The sequence below is a fragment of the Monomorium pharaonis genome, chromosome 1, assembly GCF_013373865.1.
Source record: "Monomorium pharaonis isolate MP-MQ-018 chromosome 1, ASM1337386v2, whole genome shotgun sequence".
Classification (NCBI taxonomy): domain Eukaryota; kingdom Metazoa; phylum Arthropoda; class Insecta; order Hymenoptera; family Formicidae; genus Monomorium; species Monomorium pharaonis.
Window position 1 is genome coordinate 25,005,612 of NC_050467.1, and position 22,100 is coordinate 25,027,711.

At 37.5% G+C, this 22,100-nt stretch overlaps 1 protein-coding gene and 1 long non-coding RNA gene across 8 annotated transcripts in view; one reads left to right on the plus strand and one right to left on the minus strand.

The window, feature by feature from the left end:
• Window positions 1–22,100, minus strand: part of LOC105835367 — a 204,790-nt gene that overhangs the window by 112,185 nt on the left and 70,505 nt on the right. For 4 of the 7 annotated variants that reach the window (XR_004962985.1, XR_004962986.1, XR_004962984.1 and 1 more), the window contains exon 4: window positions 13,900–13,990. This is a non-coding gene — a long non-coding RNA (uncharacterized LOC105835367). Of the gene's footprint in view, window positions 1–2,301; window positions 8,763–11,273; window positions 13,673–13,899; window positions 13,991–22,100 lie in introns of those variants that run through there. The other 3 variants (XR_004962982.1, XR_004962990.1, XR_004962983.1) reach the window with 2 other exon arrangements.
• LOC105839278 overlaps window positions 1–22,100 on the plus strand; it is a 168,053-nt gene that overhangs the window by 92,644 nt on the left and 53,309 nt on the right. The window lies entirely within an intron of this gene.

A 22,100-nucleotide genomic window follows, 5' to 3' on the forward strand; every position in this document is an offset into this window, starting at 1 on the left:
ATTTTATTAACTATATACACGTACTTGTGTTCTCTCTTCTGTAAATATTAACGTAAATCGACGATTTTTTCAATAAAAGCTCTCTCGATTATTTTAGGTATACAACGAACATACATCATATGTGTTACAAAAACCATTATTAATTTTAGAAATATGTAATTAAGAAATTGTATGGAACGCAATATCGATGAAAATGCAAGATAATTGTTATATATAAAAATCAAATGTAATAAAAATGTCCGAGAGAAACATACGAAGAGAAAGACACGAAATATATGAGTTCTTTCGTATCGTCGGAATTCGCATTGGAAATTTCCACATTCTCGCGACATGGTCGAAAAGTAAACCTCGGGACAAAAAGAGTAGCCCGCTCGCGCTCTCTTTTAGTTCAGAGGTGGTGTTTAGAAAAATATTCCAAAACCTTTCATTGAAATTCTTGCCGAGGGGTTGGCCCGCGCAATCGGGATGACATACCAACAATGACCGATATGGCGTTTCGTGCAAAATTAAATGACGCGACATTCCTCAGAGCTAGTTTTGGCTTTTTGTCCTCCGCCACTGTTGCCGGAGAAAATTTAACAGATTTAAAAATTGTGTTCGGTTCTGCCCGCTGGAAAATTCAGCCGACAATGCGACGGTGCGATAGGCCGACCGACCAATCGATTTCGATTCACTCGTGCGAAACGAAGGCTACGACTACTGCGTGTCGAACAGATGCACTCGATGAAACGTATTCGGCTGATAAAGATCGACTGTGTCACTTCGATTTATTTTACTCGCGTATACATTTGGTTTTAAGCGGGACGCACTGTATAACAATAGATATGCAAATAGATACGCTAACCGAAATGCGTAAAGAATACTTAAGAGTTGTTATGTGAAAAGAGAGGAAATACAAACTTGGAAACGTAAAATTCAATATCAACTTATGTACGTACAAGTACATGACAAAAATTTAACATCTTGTACGCAAATTTTGCATTTTTCTTCAAAGTAAATATATTTGAATATGTTCCCTTGTAAATTAATGTTATAAATCAAGTGGTTCATACGAGAGAAGGAAGATTACTTCAAAATGACACTTAATTAGCGAACGGTTGACTAATGCGGGAGTATAATATATCAGATATTTCATTCACTTGAATAACATGCACATTATTGCAACGCGCAATTAAATTCTACTATGTGAACTAATTGTTAGATCCACAAATGAAATGCATTCTGTGCGAATATAATGGACGCGGACAGAACTTGCGGCCCTTTTTGCATAATAGCTCTTAATTTCGCAATTAATTCGAAGGTTTGGCGATTGATAATTTAGTACCGTGCATAACAATTGTTTATCATATTGCATTATGCGGAAATAATTTTGCAAATTAAATCATACTTCAACTATATTGTCATGTTGATATACATAATAATCATTGTCATTATTATGACAATCGCGCATGTATCATGTAAATTCCTTTAATGAATTTGTTAACGCGTGGAAAAAAAAGTTACGTCATTTTAACACCAACATAAAAAATTGGCATTTCCTTACAGTCTCTTTAAAAGAGGAATTGCGTGACAAATGTTTGCCAAATATAGTAGCAATTTTTAGTCTCCGCCCATCAAAAGGAAATTTGAGCTTTATTGAACTGTGCGCTTAACGCCCGCGTTCCAGTCCATACGTTCCGCTCTTTTAAAGCATACACGAACGGAGAGAGAACTCTATTCGCGGTATGTTATGTATCTCGGCCGGGAGTATGCGAGTATACACGAGACCTTTATACACGCATACACGTACGTAGTCGTATTCGCGATCCTCTTCCACACCTCGTTAGCGCCGGGAACAAAAGGCTGATTACCCCGGTCGTGTATTGCGGTGCAACAACGTGTGTACACTTGACGAGCGCATCTCCCTCGCCGCTGTTTCCACCCTTCGGCCGCGGTTCGATCTACCGAATCTGAGGCAGTGTGTCAAATTTCCGGCCGACCGGAAACATTCGCGTTTCATTCCGTGCCAGATGCAACGATCTCGCGCTCTGAATGTGCCCTGGCGTAATTACAGTGGCGACGTATTATAAAACTTCACTGTTCGCAGCTCAACGTCAAAAATCGGTCGAGCGACCAATCGACCGTTCGATCGACAATCGGGTTTAACTACTCGTCCATTTCGCAATTAAGCGGAAACTATCGAAAATCCTTTGAAGCGGTAAATGGACGGATTTGTGACATTTTGAAGAAAAAAAAAACTATTTCTGCAGTGAAAGAGAACATGGAAGGGTGTAATAAAAGGAAAAATAAAGATGCAATAAATTGCGTCTTTAACGAATCTTTATTCGAAGCTTCATGACGTTCTGCACCTGGCGACTTAATTTGTTTCGGTATTATGTAATACATTATGGTAACTTGTAGATGCATCTGCGACGTGATATGTCGGACCTCTATAGATTACAGAGGAGGCGAATACATAGCTAATGAATACTCAGGAGGTCCGATGACCTGAATGATTCAGTATGCTTGAGACGAAGGATACACTTGTGCCAAGGTACGTGTGATGCATTCTAGTATGCAGCTTGAAAAGACACCTTGTAAAGCTGTAAAAATCATTACCATTTTCAAAACTTAAACGAAGTAAACGAGGATTAAGCACAGTTAATGTGGCGTCTGCTTTAATCTCTTTTAAAATAAAAAATTAAGTCTTCAAACGTTTCTTCGATTCTTCTTCGAGTCATCATTAGTGAACAATACGGACAATTCAGCAATAATTTCGTAGACTCTTAGTGGAAATGAAAGATCTCCTTCGCTTCTGGTTGCAAAAGCCAAGTCATAAAACAAAAAGGTGTCCTGCAAAGTGGCCATTATTATTTTGCTATTAACGACCTAATATTTAGATCGGCGGCAAAAAATGCGTTTTACAGAGATTCGTTTTTATTCAATACAATTAATCAATTTCATTATATAATGAAATGAACTATAAACGCATAAACAACCAACCAAGCTATTAATTTGGTAAACGAATTTGCAGAACTAATTATTGCAGGTATATTGTTGGAAACGTTAATTTATAGGTAAACCGGTTTCGGAAGTGCCGAGCGATATGAAGTGTATTGATAGGCGGGTTACAACGACAAGTCGTGGGTCCAACGTGCGATGATAAGACGACAGGATGCTTGATGGATAACTGTTACATATACACGGCGAAGTTTGGATTTGAGTATCGGCTTGTTTAAACAGGTGCGTGCCTGGCATGTCGCACACCTGGTATTTGCGAAGTCATTAGCTTGAAGAACGGTTGGTGGCGCCGCGCGATATGTCGCAGCATGCATGAAACGCATGCGAGACCTGAGAACGTTGCGCGGCGCAACAATAATCGTTACTGTTGCCATTGTTATTGTTATCAGTCGAATTATGCTGCAGCGCCGCGGAGAGCATCCAGCGGCATAAATAATTACGGAATTACACGTGGACATAAAGTTTACAATAAAACGCGCTCGCACGGCGCAATATTGCACGCTTCATTGGTCTATTTCAATTTAGGTCAAATGAAATTCCTGCACGAATTATGTTGAACAAACGCAGCGTTAATAAATGGAAAGCGGTATTCATCGCTGGATGAACGAGAATAAGCAATCAAAGCGTGCCATTATGCGTATGTTCTCGTGCTTTTTTTTTTCTGCGGCCGTGCCGATTCGATCGTAAGCGTGTGAAATAGTCCAGCAAATAAAATCGACTGCTCCCTGAATTTAATTCCCAAATTCACATTGTGGTATCGATCACACGTTCATACATAATATAAAATACTTTTCTGTACTAACGCAATACTGTGTAAATGTGAAATCCTATATTATTATGCAATTTTGTCACAATAATTTTAATATTTTTCTCCATACTTGTCATGTCAGACAATGGATTAAATTGTAAATTTTCACTTTAGCATATTAATTATATCAATATTACGCAAATGTAATATTATTTAAACGCGATAGCCACCTTTTTTAAAGGAATTATTATATTTTTGGACATCACTTAATCTCTCTGGCGTCGCGATCTTATTGTTGCATCACATCATTTTCAAATCACAACAATTATTTCATATATATCGGGCATATTTTTCATTTTTAGTTCAGAATTTGCTATTTACGCTCTTCGCTTCTAACGATGCGACTGATAGAATACTGACGCATCGCAACATAGACCAACACCGATAACGCAATGGGGCGCAGCCGAAAGAGTGTTAATTCCGGGCTCAAAGCCCGCGTGGCACGGGTAGCGCGGCGGTACGCGTGAAAAACAACAAACTGCAACGGGGCCGCGTTGCACGAATGCGAAATACGCGAGAGCGAAGAGGGGGCTGTATTGGCCGAATTACCTGCGGTTGGAACCAGCAGATTGTATGTTCAATAAGCGGTCGCCAATTCTCAGCGGTGTATATCCGGCTGTCGATTGAACGTCGACATCACTCTCTGCCAATCACCATTTGTAACGGACGACGGAAAACGCCAGCGAACGGTCAATCTGCTCGGCGTAGGTTTCCCGCTTGCGCCGCGCGAGGGATGATTATAGCGCGATTGAATTTGCGTACCGTGACTAATTAACGTCAACGAAAAAAAGATATTTCCCCTTGTCCAAAGTTCAATGCATCTCTTTGCAAATGTATTTCCTCCGTAACGAGAAGTGCTTTTTAGTGAGATTGCACAAGGTTCGCTTTCATGTAGAATACGAACAGAAATAAACCGAAATTGATAATTTCGAAAATTCAGGTAATTACATAAATTCGGGTAATGTTGAATAACATTAAATTTTTGTCAAAGTAAAATTGCGTGCAATTTCAGAGACTATCAAAGTTATATGAATAAATTCAGTTCATTCGTACGAAAGATAGAGATGAAAACTTTTTAAATTTTTATATAGAAAACTGATATTTTGTCTCTTATAAAATTTGATTTTCAGCGGATACTATTTGACAACCGTGCAGCGTGTTATTTATGTGCATGAAAAATTAATTTCATTAAGTCGACAAAGTAAAAGCAAAATTTTCATTTCGCATAAAGCATGAATTATAATCGATAAATATGTGTACAAATATGTTATTGATACGCATAAATGCGCATGGATGAGAATTCATTCGAGTGATATGACGAAGTAAGAGCAAAATTTAATTTCACGTCATACACATTATAGCCAATGTATAAATATATGCAAATATGTTATTAGTGCACGTAAATACGCATGGATAAGAATTCATTTGGTTAATTCGACGAAGTAGAAGCGAAATTTGATTTCCTGTCGATATGAAATTTATTAACATATATGTTATGCGCTTCGATAAACATGCCTCGGTAAACGTTCAATTGTTGATTCGTGTTGTTTTATTCAGTTATGATCGCTTGCATCAATCCAATTTATCCGATCGAACGTAACAATATTCTCGAAAAACTAAAGTTTTGGACCCACGAAAAAAAACAAGAATATAGTTCCTTATCAGGACCTCGTGAAAAGAACTGGGAAAAAAATTAAATAATTCTTTTATTTGAGCTTGAAAATGAGGAATTCCACTATTACAAAAGAACTTATTTCGACACTTTATCAGCTTAAACGTTGTTTTGTATTGCATCGATTAACAAATTGCGACGCGGACGTTTTTTCAATTAACCTGCGCATCAATAAGTCTCTTGAATTTTTATTTATAATGAAAATACGTAACAAAAAAATTAATTTTGCCAACCGCAACTTTACGATAATAAAATACATAAAGATAAAGGATTTGCAAAAATATATATTAACGTATGAACTGTTGAAAATTTTTAACATGTTTTTCTCGAAATATTTTTCAGAACTGTTACCAATAGATAATTTATCCGACTGATTCAATAGTTTTATAGCTTTTATATTTTCTTTAAAAAAAAGTCCTAAAATAAGTATAAAAATATGATACAAAAAGAAACGAGAATATCTCCTTATTAAAAATATGTGATACAACGAAATAGATTTTACCTCGTTGATTATTAATACAAGGATGCGTTACACATAATATTTGCTCGTTATCAACAGTAAACTTTAGACTTACACACAATACAAATTCACACATTTACACGCCGTGTTTTGCTGAATGTTGAAAATACTCCGGTCCTAAAGTGAACCGAAACAATGCCGTTGAGCGTCATAATCCCGTCCTTAATTAATTCGTCAGGTCATACCTTGCATTCCCTGATGTATCGTTGGTCCATCCCCATCGACATGGCCGGAAATAGTCTGCATTTACATTTACATTTACATCGCGCCGCGTCCCATCCGAATTTCTCGTTATAAACCTTACCGTCAAGGACTGCGAGAATCGCAGGATTGCAAGCAGCACACGTGCGATATGCAAATTCATCTTTTTCCATATTTCTGTACACGTTCCTTTTTGGCTTCTCTCTGCGCGGAGATCGAGTAACGCGGGAACGGCTTCTCTCAAACTTTGCTTTGCGTATTTACCGTTTTGACTACTTTGTGATATGTTCCCCAGAATTTTTCCCCAGAAAAAAAAATGAATAAATTCTTATCACTAGGTATAATTTTTATTGTATCTAATTGATTTTATTAATTTACGTTCATCCGCGTAACATGTTATAAAATTGTCGTATAAAACAATGCTGTTTGCAATAGCCGAGAACGTCAATACGGTACGGACAGACCGTATAGGGAACTTCCATTAAATATACATACACGGAATATACAAACCGAACGTACCGCAAATACATATTCCAACCGAAAGCAACCTGCAGTGGCGATGTGTAGTTTACTCCGCGAAAATTGAACAAATATGCGAGCAACGTAAGTTTACCGTATATTCCGCGTGCGGCTAATACCACGACTTTCCATCCCTGATGCATCTCCCTTTCACTTAATATTTTCTCTTCATCTAGTATCGTAACTAACACTCTCAAAGCCGAAAAGAAGATAAAATTAAAAGGAATAAGTAAGAGAAAAAACGCAGCAAGCAAGAAAAAAAAGAGAACGATTTTTAAATTAAAAACGAGGAATGTAAAAGAGAGAAGATATCATATAGAAAAGAAGCCATGAATTTATTATTTGCATATGTTTACATAATGTCAACTAAAATTATCTTTTCTTAGTATAGCTCGGTGAACTACAGGACAGAATAATCGAGATCGATCTCGTCTAAAATAAACGCTAAAAAACTTGTTAAACTTTTGTGCAGTAAAAGCTTTTTTAGATATGTCACCACTCTGTTTTTATCAGGATATTTTGCGCTGCAGTTTCGATCGCGAACTCTAAATAGTATATCAGAAACACGGGTTGTCTATGAATATCTAAAATCATACAACGCTTTTGTGTTGTAGCGATTGAAAAGAAAACAGAAACGAATGAAAAAAAGAAGAGAAAGTACTCTGAAGAAGTAAACGAGATAATCAAAGACACGGAAACGTAAACGAGCGGTACGCTAAGAGAACAAACCAGATGAGAAGAGGGAAATTCGCGAGAAAGAATTCCATGGGGGGAGGGGGGTGAAAGAAGACGCAAGAAGATACCAGAAGACCAAGGGCTGTGCGGGAGATAGACTAAGAAGCAAAGGATGAGAGAAGAACGGGCCCGGTGTATGAGGAAAAAGGGTGGGAAAAAGATAAAGTAATGACTCAAGCGAAGGACAAAGACCGTGGGGGAAGATTGAGACCGCGGGTTTGAGAGTTACGCGGCACAAGGAAGAAAAGCTAGGGGCGCGCTCCCTCTTTTCCTTCTTCTGCCCCTCGTTTCTCCTCAGTGTCTTTTCGGGAATTCCGCGAAAAGTACAAGGGATTCGTTTCCCCGCGTTCAGAAAACTCAATTTTTTTCTCTTGATCGGGTAGAGCAAAAGAACGAGAGCGACCGTGTATCGGACTTGTTCGAGTCCGACTTCCCCTCTCGTCGGAACTCTGATGAATCCTCCGGGGAAGTGATTACGGTAATGCGTCGCGTTGATATTTTTTTCATGGAGAGAAAGAGGAAGATTATGAAAGTGAACGCGAGGGTAAGATGTTTGGCGTTTCTTACGAACATAATGGGTACCTTTAATATTTAATTGTGTTAATGTTAAATGTGTCAAGTAGTTGATTAATGTAAATATAATGATAAAATTAATTTAGGAATTTGTAACGATAACGTACCTACCTACTGCATTCTCGTAAACAGATTCAATATTTGTATCTTTTTCGAATTTCTTTGATTTTTAAATTCATGCACCTCCCTTTTGTGTGATATTACAATGTGAACAAATAATAACGCCCAAATCCTTGCGACAACGTTTACATTATCATCAAATAACATTATATCATAGACATTATCATGCATCACCGATATTAATTCACATCGTTTCTCTACGGTCCCCGCATCACATTTGCAATCTGACATTTCTGCAATCACGAATTCTCTTTATTATTTCCCGTTGGCCGCAGTCTGTCTTTCGCAGAGAGTGACCCGGAAGGGATTCCTTCCTGCTCGATAAGCTCAATTTTTTTTCCACCGAACGACGGAAGGACAAACGATCGTAAACCCTCTTCGTCGTGCTCGCTTACTCGCCGGCTCATCTCTTCCCGTTAGCCTTCTTCTCTGTCTATCGATCGATATTACTATCGAGCTTTCCTCTCAGAGCTTTCCTCTACCTCCGCCTCGGCAGATTCCCACAGGAGAATTGGGTCGTTTCGGATGAGGCAAAGGCGGCTCGTTATCCCAAAAGTCTTCCAAAGACTACGTAACGTAGCTCCTTCACTCGGCGGAAACCTCGCTAGCATTTCCTGTCGGTAATATTTAACAATTTCTATCACCAGAATTTTACCAGGGACTCCAGCTTTTTGCGTCGCATAATTCTCCCTCTTTACGATTTCATCGAGCATCCGACTTTATCACAGTCTTATGCATGAAGGAAACTTTGCTATTGTGGTCACCAAATCTCCCAATGAAGAAGAAAGCACAATCCGCTTCGAATTTGTGGGCGTTGTATTTACATAATTATAAGTTTTTATATAATTCTACTTTACATTTCTACATTACAAATAAAATAGAAAGTGACAATATCTTTTACACGAAACAATTGGTTTCTTAATCCTCTTTACATAAATGTGAATTTCATTACGTTTCCGGTTATATTGTATTTGTAATAAAGTTTTTAATTAGTTTCTTTAATTGTATTACGTAAAAAGAAAAATTAAAAACACGATATTTTCGATGTTGTAAAAACTTTTATACGCTCCGCAATCCTACGACGTTCACTAGCACATGGTTTCACACTAGTATTATATCAGATTTTTTTAACGAGTAACGCGAGATCTCGTATGGATCCAGGGATATGCCCGTTACTATATAACGTACGCTATACCGAGGAAAATCCTTATCTCCGCGATAGCCCTGCTTTTCAGTGACGACCGTGAATGGCGAACACACATGCGAAAAATAGAAAGAGGATTCTATATTTACACGAATTTTGCGTCCAGCGTCGGATACAGTAGCTCGGGATAAAGCTCTGTCTAAAAGATTAAAAAAAACCGCCTTCATTTCATTAATGCCTGTCGCGTCATTCTCTCGGGCTAAGCCAAACACGATATTAAGGGGAATGTGGAGAACAAAAAAAAACGAATACATATGTCAAAAAGGCAACTATAAGGGATTTTTGTAATCGTAGCAAAAATTTATAAAATCGCTCTTCTTTTTATAACTTTATAATGAATACATCGGATTCTATTCAAACCGTTAAAATATTTATGTGATGATTTTCTATGTTTAAATTTCAGAAACATAATTTGTGAATTCCCAAATCTCGCGACATATATAGTAATTATATAATTATTAATTAAGATTAATAAAGACCAAAATTATTAAAATATCGAATATCGCTTGCGTAATTATATTATATGTATATCATTATTTAACATTAAATACGCAAGTAAATTAATATTTTGTCCAATTAAAGCATAATATTGTTGGATGAAAGTGAAAAGCATCAATATAAATAATTGAAAAACAAACTTGTTATGATTTCAATATTTCAAAACTTTGTATTCTCTCACACGCGTACATTTCTTGCTGTTAGTCTGGACATGACTGTTTTGCAATGCATGGCCCGTAAAACGATGATAGGTATCATCATCCTATCATCAAAGTATCCTCGGGAAGGGACGGATACACTGCCTTTCCTAAATGCTGCATTACAGTTATGGAGTATGCAGCGTGCAACGAACAGACGAGTATTTCGAGCGGGAAATCATTTGGCAAATAGCCTCTAAGAGCATTTTCAACGGTAACAGAGGTGCTTTTGAGGCGAGTAATGTACAGCCGGTATGTGCAAATGGTCAAGCATTATCTATTCTCTCTCTTTGTTCGCGGTGAGAATCACGCGAGAGACAGAGATTATCCGCGTGTCAAGAATAAGATAGAAAAGTGACACGTACACCGGGAGAAAAGCGTTTGTTGATATGTGACTGCAGTCGCACAGTAAAATGATTATGATAAGGAGATCCTATTTTAATATGTATTATGCGGACGCTGGAGTCATCTGTTTTACTGATTGAACGCTAATTATTTTCGGATACGCTTGGCTCTTAATTGATTTCATAGAATTGTATAATAAATCCTTCTCCAGAATTAAAGTATAGGCAATAACAAACGGTGGCTAACTATAATTTCATATAAAAAAACGAAAACAATTGGAAAATTGTACTTTGTCGTCTCTTTCATCTACAGCACTAAGGGTTGATTGTTCCAATTTCTTGGTAAACTTACCTATCGGGTAAATATATGTTTGTCTTTATTTATTTAAGAAAAGAAATGAAGATAGCATGCTTACCTGGCAGGTAAGTTTACCAAAAAGTTGAAACAACCAACCCTAAGTTTTAAAAACTCTATACGTACAAAATAACTGTTATGCACCGTTGTCATTACAAGAAAAAATAATAATGTACTTTCAGAAATGAGCTAGAAGCTTTAGTATAAGAGAATAATGTAGAGTAATATAAAAAAACATTTTTCGTTCTTGATATAAAATCCAATTCACAGATTGATATTAATATGTGTACTTTAACTCTAGAAAAGAATTTCCAAATCTATAAAAGAAATATATATGAAATCTCATTAATGATGTGCACGAATAACTCTACATTATCGACCCCGATTAAGCTTGAGAGACAATCCAGCATCTCCTTAAGGTGTGGATACACCGAAAGAAAAAAAGGTTACTATTTTATATTATCATAATTTAACTATAATTTATAGTCAATAATATTTGGTACCAAGTATACGAAACTATTTTTTTCCAATAAATTTTTTGCAAAATTATTCAAATATCTCAAAAGATTCATAAACTTGACTACTACACACCAAGACACGATAATTTTCATTAAGCACATGAATCGTAAACTCGATTGCGAGTGAATCCAAGTGCTTGATTTCGCGTCGGTCGTGAACGAGTCGTCGGCGCCACGTATTTCATCTCATTACTCAATTCGTAATTGTCGACGCAAACGGACGATATTCATCGCGAGGATCAAAGGACGCCCGATAGCGCCGAGCGGCGAAGCGAGACGTCGGCAAACAGAATACGTAACTGTTGATTTTCGCGAGAGAAGAGCGAATGATGAATATTAGTCTCTCCCTTACCCTCTCGTCTCTTAGCTTATGAAATAAGTGGAGTCGAATGCGAGTTGCAACGCTACGTACGAGTAAGCACATCAAAGGATAATTGGCCAGACAGCCGGGTTTATGCGGCCGCGAATTTCATAGAGAGAGAGAGAGAGATAGATAGATACAGAGAGACAAGGAGAGAAGAGAGAGAGAGGGGGGGAGCTCGTAATTTTTTGTCCTTTTCCCATGTGTCCCATCGAAAAATAAAAACTGCTCTTCAGAGGAAACATAATTTGATATCATCATGTTCTAATGGATCGTTTATGCACATGCCTAAAGTCATTATAATCATGGTTTTAATAATTTGCATCGAATCTTGTTCCCTTAAAATTCTACGAAATTTCCTACCGTGCATTTGTCACTCGTTAAATGATACCAACTGACTAGAGAAGCAAAGAAAACTAATTTTATTTAAGGATATTTAATTGTTTTATATTTTCTTTGAGTTCTTTCATTTGAAAAATTATGTTTAAACCGCCCCGATTGTACACTGGCAAAATTTAAAAACTGAATGTAGCTAAATAGTAATAATATAATACTTACATTCAGTTTTTTTACATTATAATATAGTAAATGGAGAGGAAGTAGAAGTGCACATCGTGCTGTTAAAATGTGATTCTGGAAAATGCATACAATTAGCGTGTCGCTGAGAGTCCGCGTAATTTTGTGGAAAAAATTTTGCAAAAGGGCGAGACAATTATTAAACCAGATTTTCGGAAGAGGCTTTTAGAATTACTTTTTAAACGCGACGCCGAGTGCATTTCGCGTCATTCTGGTAGGGACAAGTATTCCCGTAATTATACGAGCTGAAGTTCTGACACGAGACGTAACGCATTTTATTTGAGCGAATAATACGAGCGAGGGTAATCGGTCTCCTTAATTGGCCGTCAAGCGAGGTCGACGAAGGAGTCGGAGAATTTCTTTCTCCTGAGACGGGAAGGAGAGACGGTGAACGAGCAGTCGTTTTCCCTTCGCCAAAGTGGCCGTCGTTCCCGCGATCGTTAAGCTCTGGCCAGCTTAAAGTCTCCCATGGGGATAAGGCGATATCACGGCGGAGATACGAACGTACCATATGTCGCTTCTTTTTTTTTCATTTTTTTTTTATTTTTCGTGGCTGCTGTTTACGTAACTCGCACCGAAAGCAGGACAAATCGCTCGCGTTTCCACAAATCCGACAAATCGCAGCGCGCCGTCTTATTTAAAAGACTTAGGGAGTTCATATGCTTTTCCCTGCATCGTTTCCGTATTGTATCGTTTTCCAGATTACATGTATAATAAGTTTTAAGCATGTTAAAAATTTCATTGCAGAACATTTGAACGAGATACGATTGTTTAACAATCTATTGAATTTTATATATAATTAAAGACAATTTAACTTTAATGTGTGATAAAACCTAGAATAATATATACAGAGTGTGTAAACAAATATGTTTCTGCATATGTAACAAAAAAATGTGAAAAATACATAATTTTTTTCTGTTAGAATAAAGTAACATATAATAATTTAAGTCGATATCAGTGTGTTTATAGCAGAAACGTCATTTATTTAGGAAAATATGTGGAGAAGAGAAATGTTTATTACAGTTCAGAAAGAAGAGTAGCTTTAAATCAAGATCGTGGAGATGTTACGTAAGAGTAGACGCGTCGCGCGCAACGAGAAGACTGTTGTTGCCAATCCCAGAGAGCGGGTTACTCACCTCTTCGGCGTTAATTTCGTCGCTGCCCCGCTGAAATGTGAAGGGGCGAAAACGAATGCCAGAGGCATGACGACGTTCACGGAAAACGGAGAGTCGGGATACCGCGCGAGTAACTTCTCTCTCTTTCTCTCTCTCTCTCTTTCTCTCTCTTTGCCGCGCGTCGTGTGTCTTTTCATCTTTGACTCTTAGGAAGATTAGGTCAAACTATAAATACGAAACGCCAATCTGACCAAGCTGGAGTAACCGGACGCGAAATGTCGTCGTTCTCTCACTGTCTTGCACAACCGCGCAAGAACATCTTTATGAATGAAACAGAACGAACGCAATATTTCCATCTGAAGTTTAAATATTTTTCTAATTAAAATTTTCAAGAAAGTTTATAAACATGCACCAAATATATAATAAAAATGTGATAAAAACTTATGATTGATATATTTCTAATCTTATCTGTTAATATTATTTTGTGATTAAAAAACTCGATTAGATTTACTAATTCTAATACTGTAAATTTTGAGGTAAAAGTGAGAACTTTTGTTCGAAATATTCTCATTATTTTAAATACCTTGAAGTCCTAAAAACTGCAAAATTTTGTAGGGAATTTGCCATTGTAGTCGTTAGTTTATTGCCTCCGAAATGTTTCTCATACTGCGTTTCTGAAAATCATACAATACAAAACTCCGTTAAGTTTTAAACTTTTGTATATGCATATGTTATAAAAACATGAGTTAAAATATGCAGTGCGAATTATCTAAAATTTTTCGACTTAATATCTCCGATGTTTTAGCAGAAATACGATTCAAATTGGATCGTCGATATTGATCGAGTTATTCGAGAACCAATTCTATTAATTTTCTATTAAATTCAGCGTTATTAAATAAAAAGTGTGCAAAAAAAGTCCGATTTTCAGCAACTTAGGAAAGTGTTTCTCATATTACAACCGCGATATTATTTTGTAGGTGGCTTGGCTATCTACATAACACGAACAAAAGATGTCAAGTTTGCACATTCTGGTATGCAGGTCCGAGGTAGTCATAAAGGCAGTAAATAAATAACGATGCTGGCCATTTTATCGTAAACTACTGTCTGGTACCGCTAGCGAAAATGAGAAAAACCTTGCACACAGCCCATTTTACCTTGTTGAAATGTATCTGTACCCATTATACTGCGTGCACAATGCAGTTCGCAACTTTGTTTAATTCAGTAAAATTAACTTCATCGTGCATCTAAAACGAACCACCTGCAGTATAAACAAAATTATTATTATCTGCGGCACGATACATAATTGTTTTAACCACTGTTATTCAATTCAAAAATTGCGGCATGTTTTTTTTCAGTTTATCTGTATGCGCAATCTGTTTAAACAACGGCAGGATAATAAAATAATACAATTTCATACATATTCTTTTTGAGCCATTATATAACATAGATCAAAAATAAATCAAGGAAGGTATTATGTAGATATAATGGACAATCACGATATTTCCGTTATGCAGTAACGTGAATATGCAAATAGACGGTATTTGTCATAAGGCAATTTTAGCTTTTCAGCACATTTTCAAAATATACATTTTAGCATTTAATTACATTTATTTCTCATTTTTTAAAATTGAACATATTACACGTGTATATGTACGTTTAATTGTTTCTTTGTTATTTAACATTTTATTCGCTAAGTTCTAAACCTGATGTCGCAACAAGTATAATGCGGGTTTTTTTCTAAATTATCAAATCGAAATAGTTATTCAACAAGTAGTTCTATTGCTAATCTATAATCTATATGTATTATAGTTGTATTTGCATATATTTTATATTTTTTTATTTTGAATAAATATGTAATTTTATAACAAAATTAGTTTTTTAGATTTTTTTAATGTGAAGAAAGAGCTACACTATCATAGTTAGTGATCCGTAATACTCTATCTACGATTTAAACCTCAAATTTCGAACTTAACTTCTCCATCACTTATTCGATACGAATAAACAGTGAATGAAGCTAAATTGGCAAGTAGTTGCCCAATAAACGGTGTCACAGTGAGGATTGGTACGAGAAATTTGCTCGGAGCTTAAATTGTCGTCAAAGTCGTTCCCCTGCGAGCACAGATACGTGAGTTACTTAACGAATTAGCCATTCGGCGAGGAACATCTCTCTGCGGATTTAATATCATCCGTCTTCGTGCGCGTCGAGGACATTGCTCAAGTGACGAGTTGCTTAATGATTTATTAGTTAAACCGTCTGTAGCCGATCCTATGCACGAGAAGGAACTCGATCCTCGTACTTTACCGCGGCGACGTGTACATAAGCATTATGCGTGATGAATTTTAATTAATTAATAACATATGTACAACATTTTCATATTGTATATATAATCCATGTTACTATATGGAAAACGCGCACAAAATCCTATCCAAGTTGTCGTTCACTACATTTCGTACTTTTAAGACTCGTTATTTTAATAATTCTCACGATTATGATCGTTAGCACATAACACGATATTAATTAAGTAAATTAGTATAGACTCAACATTTTTGCCAGATTAACATAGTTCTGCCCTTTCAATTTGCGCAATTCACGCAAGTTCGTGAACTGAATGTTCGGATGTTCGCAACAGTTCTCGCGGTAGTAGTCCACAAACGTTACTTTGACTAACAACTTTGACTAGGTATGTCATGACTGCAGAAGTAATTTTCCACGACTGCGAACTGTATAATGAGAATTTGAGTTCACGTTCTCGTCAAGAATAACTCGCCAGTGGACAAGGGAGCTTTATTAGAAACGCCATTTGGGAACTAAATGCCTCATTTGGGAACCGTCTTCAAAACTACTTTTTGCCATAGCTTGGGTATCCGATACCTTTTCTTATGATATAAAGTCGGTTTCCTGTGAAGAAAATTTTGATAATTGTATGTTATTTTATGCACTGCGTTGTCATCAACACAGCATGTAGTATGTTTTCGCATATTATATAATAACTTGTAACTCGCGCGGGGATGAACGTGAAAAGCAGAACGCAAGAAGTGCTATTACGTTTCTTATCGCAAGAGTACACTTGACCTCGCAAAGCTTGAGCTTGCGATCTCGTGATTTGTAAGAAGGCTTGACAAATTGCAAGTCGCGCCTTAAAACCAGTCGTCAGTTGTCATAGATTTTATCGCAGTGACTAAAGCCACTTGCTTTTACATGGTGGTACCGCATCCTCTATTCCCTCGAGTCTCTTAACGCGCACTTAACGGCATGCATGCTGAAGGATTAAACAGCAATCGGTACCGCGAATGGAATGGAAAAGAAAGGCGATGCTAAAGAGTCATATTTGCACCGTCTGACGCACGATTCTGTTCTCGATTTATTGCTCTTTATATGAAAGAAAAGCTCCCGACCTTTCCTACCAACACAATTATAATGGAAATGACCATTCTATTTTAAAACACAGATGAAAAAAAAATTTTTAATTTTATAAAACTACAGTTTATATTATATGCGGACGGAAGATTGAATTAAAGCAATGAAATTAAAACGCTAGATTTAACGAGAAAAGATCGTAATATATTGCGTAATTATTAAATATTGTGAATAAATGAACTAGAGATAACAAATTTGAAAACTCAATTCTGTGCAATTCGAATATAATTAACAAACAATTATTATATTATTAGATAGGTGAAGGAAAATAAGAAATGCAAAAGGTTTAATTGAGATACATATGTATTTCAAAATAAAACAGTCGAAACAAATATTTCTAATATTTTTATACATCAGTCTAATTAATTTTTATAAAGAACGAACAACAGATTGTGCACGTATCTGTCCAAAGATTACAGTTCATCAGCTATAAACAAAACTCCTTTATCTGTATGAACTCCTGCGCTAGAGGCGAGGTAACAAAGCGTTCTAATCCTTCCACGCTGCTTGTTCGATGTTTGACTTTTAGCTTGAAAAGCCGCACTAACGAAGTCCTCGCGACTTCTAAACTGAGTCACGGTCTGAAGGATCCTCGTAGATGAGAAAGTGGCTTCGTCCCTCAACGAAACAAACGAACCATGCACGAACGCTCGCTAATTCAACGACGCGAGGTTCGTTGCATCAGTGTCAAGGAAAATTGCGAAAGTTATTGTTCCCGAAAAAAATATGTATTTAACGTTTTAACAATATAAAAGAATTAAATACGCACAATATAAAATTCCTCAAGTGCAATTTTTGATAAAGAAACGATATCGTTAGTAAATATAGTTTTTGGAATTGCAAGATAGCAACAGTAATAAGTAGAATAAAAAAAAAAACCTATAAAACTTAAAAACGTAATCTTTTCGTAAAAGTATTTAGTTATATATTTTTTTCTTAATAAATGTTATTTTTTAAAGTTACTTCTGTGGTTTCCTCTAGCAATGCTTTTCAAACAATAATATAATTTTTATATTTTTGTTTACTCTTAGAAAATGTTACAAATTCGACTTTAAATTAGAGCAACAGCGACAGTTTATCCTAACTAAATGTATTTTCAGTATCCATACTTTTTTATGACAATCGTTACACGTGTAAGAAATATCGTGTATTGTTTCACGTCGGTGGCGTTAAAAATTGGACTCGGGATGTCGGTTTCGAGTTTCAATTTCGAATAAACCGCGATTCGGGAGAGAGCTTCGCGTCCATTCGGGCGGAGCCCGAATTGTGAAACAACGCGGGTACATTCGAATCCTGCACGTTTAGATTCAGCAGCTCGCAAGCGCGCGCGCGCTGTGAATTCGCGTGTATACGTAACTCAATTAGTTACATTGGAAATTACAGCCCGGTACACGATATTACATGCGTTGTTCGTGCACGCGGGTCCATTTATATTCACGCCCGCGAATAACTCCTATATTCCCACGTGGCACGCGACTCCGACCACGTGTGTTTGCCGCACGCGCGCTGACGCACACGCACGATGCGACGTTGTGCGGCCGATGCGTCGGTACGCGTGCATCGTGCCCTATGAATATTGGACGACTGATCGAGCGAAATTCACCATTTGTCGTTCCGCGTCGCGTAGAACGAGATCCATTCTCTCTATCCATCGCACACGATGACGGAAAAATATTATACATATTTGATATTTTCCACCATATTATATGCCTCTCTTCACCTAACAAACTCAATTCAAGGAATAAAATTAATAAAAATTCTATTTGTTGCTGTACCATTTCGAACACTTTTCTGATATATAAATCGTGACTTTGATCGTATCAGTAATAATTTCTTTTTATATTTGTGCATTAACCAATTCAGATTGCAAACTTTTTAATTACATAGTAAAACACATACGACAAAACTTTCTTAATTACATAGAGTTTAAATGTTTGATTGTATTTTGGGAATTATGATATAAACAGATAAAGTAAAATATCTTAAAAAATTAATTTACACCATGGAATATGGGACATACAGTAAATAAATGAAATTTCTATGTGTATGCGTCTTTTACACAGTTTCTCATGTGTAACGACAAAATGGGAATTGAACGGATTTTCGTGAGCGAGCCATGTCTCTGCCATATATCTCTTTATAGATCCGTGGTAAGGAGGCCAAGTGTTAAAACAAGCGATTATGTTACCGACTATGACTTTCGCATGACCGAATTGCATGGTTCCCGTGTGCATGTGCATGTGCACGTGCATACGTCACGTATAGGTCGCTAGAACTTGGGATAACCCCGCGCCTTCCGCCACGGTGCAGAATGGAGTTAAATGTGCCATGCATAAGTGGGTAACATTTCCGAGGCAGAGCAGAGCAACCCTCCTGCTCCGTTTCCTCGCCCTGCACTCTTGCTTCCTTCTGTCTTATTTCCCTCCTACTTGGTCGCGGCCCTCTCGTCTTTTTCGCGCGTCCGCTTTACGCTTCCGTTCGCTCTCATCCTCTCGCTTTTACCTCGCACCTGGCTAACGTCGGGATACTTTAACCACCCCCACACTCTCGTCGCCTTTCGAATTGCTGCGCATCAACGTAGCGGAGGCCGCGGTGAAATGAAACGTTTTAAGCTCCCTGTCGTTTGAATTTTGGTGGCGGAACAGGGCTTGAAAGCGTGATTTTGACGATCGTTTTCGTACGTTCATTTCCACCGTGAATTCTTAATCGACTTTCTGACTTAATCGCGAGATACTCGGTATGTTATACTCAATACGTATTTTGGAAACTACCAGAAATTCTAAGTAAAAAATCTAGAGAGAAAAATATTTTTTTTAATATGTAAAACTCTAAAGATAGTGTGATAATAATCATTAAACGGTACGGTAAACTGACAGAGATATGTACATACGTATGATGTACAAAAAGCTTCAAGAATTAACAAACACTTTAATTTTTTACAGGAAATTATAATTTAAATAAGAGATACATTAAAACACGCTGTCAGATTCAGAGATGACAACATTACCAGGACTATCTGGCGTGTTGAGTCTGTGTAATTGAATTGGATATCATATGCCGCCAGGGGCCACGCGATATGCCTTTAAAATTTAAAATAATACAGAAAGCATTTACAGTAGTCTCTCCGTTCTCGCGCTGTAGAAAGTAGAACACAGGTATCTCGGACATTCTGAATTCGACGGGTTTATGAAGGCCGTCTCTTTTAACTTTTGTACTTTTGTTCGAGATTTTCTCGCGTATTACTCATTTGTCGCAAGCGGGGAGATAGCTCTATGCTCTTTCTCTTATTGTTCGAAAATTTGCCTCGCGACGGTGGAAGGCGGATTACTACATTCGCGCTTTAACACGCGAAGACGCGAAATTGTTCTCCTTCTGCGTTTTGTCTCTCGCATTAAAAACATGCACACGCTCGTTGTGATTCCGAGAAAAGAATATCTCTTCGTCACACGAGACAGATTAAGCAGTTCGTGCAAGAGTGGCTCATAAGAGGAACGCACGTTTTTGCTTCTTCCATTTTTTTGCTACGCGTTTTTAAACTTTCGCACACACAAATACAAAGTGTATATTATTTTCAATCTGATGGACAAAAGCAAAAGTGTTCCACTTTAAATCTCTTTTTGTTCCTTTGCAAAATTTTATAATGTGTAAATCAAAACGTACACACACACAAGTAAATCCTAGCAGTTTGTGTGTACATCAAATTATTTCTATACACTATGCCGGAAAATATAAAGCTTTGCAAAGGAACATTCTACTAGCTCCTTCTTCTGTTATTAATTTTCTACGTAATTTTCCCTGTATTTTGTTGAAGAGAATTTTTTTTATATTGAGAGGATGAATCGCGCGTGGGCGCTGCTACGCTAATAGTCGCTGCGGGCTGTCACAAATAATCTTTTTTCTTGTCACCATATTGCTTTAATCGACGCGTGTGCGCGGCTATTTTCCGTGCAGCCACCAGCAACATAAAAAGTGCCCCGTTTCGCTTGATTTATGCGACCGTGTTCGACGCAATCTACTGACGCGCGAATAGAATCGACAGCGATTAATGATTGATTTCCAACAAGAAGTCGCGCATTCGATGTTATAGATTGACGCGCGCAACAAATCGCAACCCGATATTGAAATACGTTCGACGGATTTTTCCGAAAACAGCGATCGACGAAAATTCCGAAATGTTTCTCTCCCTCTCAAGTCGAATAAAATTCTCATATCGTTGACCAGAAATATGCGAAAAAAAATATTAAATTACGGTTAAACGATTATTGAATTACTTTACATCGTAACGTTTGCGTTTTAACTGACAGCTCAATATGTCGCTTTATATTCGCGCACCATTTTCGCGAGAATATAAACGCTGCAGCGTGTCATATTCATCACAAACGTGATTCTTGAAAACATTATAAACATTACCTCCATTTTCTTTTGTTGGTAGTAATTTAATTTCAAAACGACCGCTTGACAACCAACATGTCAGGCTAATAGAAAGCATTAAACTAATTCAATCCATCTGACGTCAAGAATTTCGACGGCATTTCGACGGTACGAAAGCGAAATCGTGCTCTTTCGCGATAAAAGTAGTTTTGCTCGATGAGAAATTCACATGCCTCGTGAAAGCAGTGAATCGTGTAAGCGCGATCTTATTATTAACACGACCGACACGTTTCCACGTGGTGTGAACGCAGCGGCACAATTCATCGGCGCGAATATATATATATATACATACACGAGTACCGTTAACAACAAATTAAAACTTTTAATGGATATAACCGTGGCTACGCGGGAGTCGCGGTGCATCCGCATCACCGACTGATGAACGGCCGTGGGCGGCCAATCGGTGTTAACACGTCGCGGGAAAATAATCCATGGATTGCGCCGAAACGAACGTCTCCCGCTAAGATTAAATTGGCCGGTGGCGCGCGAGCACGCTCTGCCAAGTGTTCGTTACAAAATATTTATCCGGCGTAATTCACTTCGGCCGACGGACGGACGGACGTGCCGCGCAAGGGTAACTGCGCGCGGCTGCGACGTGGCACGAAATGGCGGCAAAATAGCCGCACGTGCGTGAATTCCGGAACGGTATCGATAACCGATTCCAATTACTTAGACCGCGTCGTACTCGATGTTAACTTCGATCGCCGATAGCGACTACCCCCAGCAAGATCCTCTCAACTGCAGTTAACTTTGACTTAATCGGTGACGTAAGAGAGCTCTTGGGGCTCGCTTAAATGCATTCGCTTTCAGTATCTGCGTGTCGTAAGTAATTATTTATAAACTACATTGAAAATGAACAAAAGTTATACCAGTGACAGATATTGTACCTTTAAGAAAACAAAGTAAAAGTAAAGGTAAAAAGGAAAGATAACAAA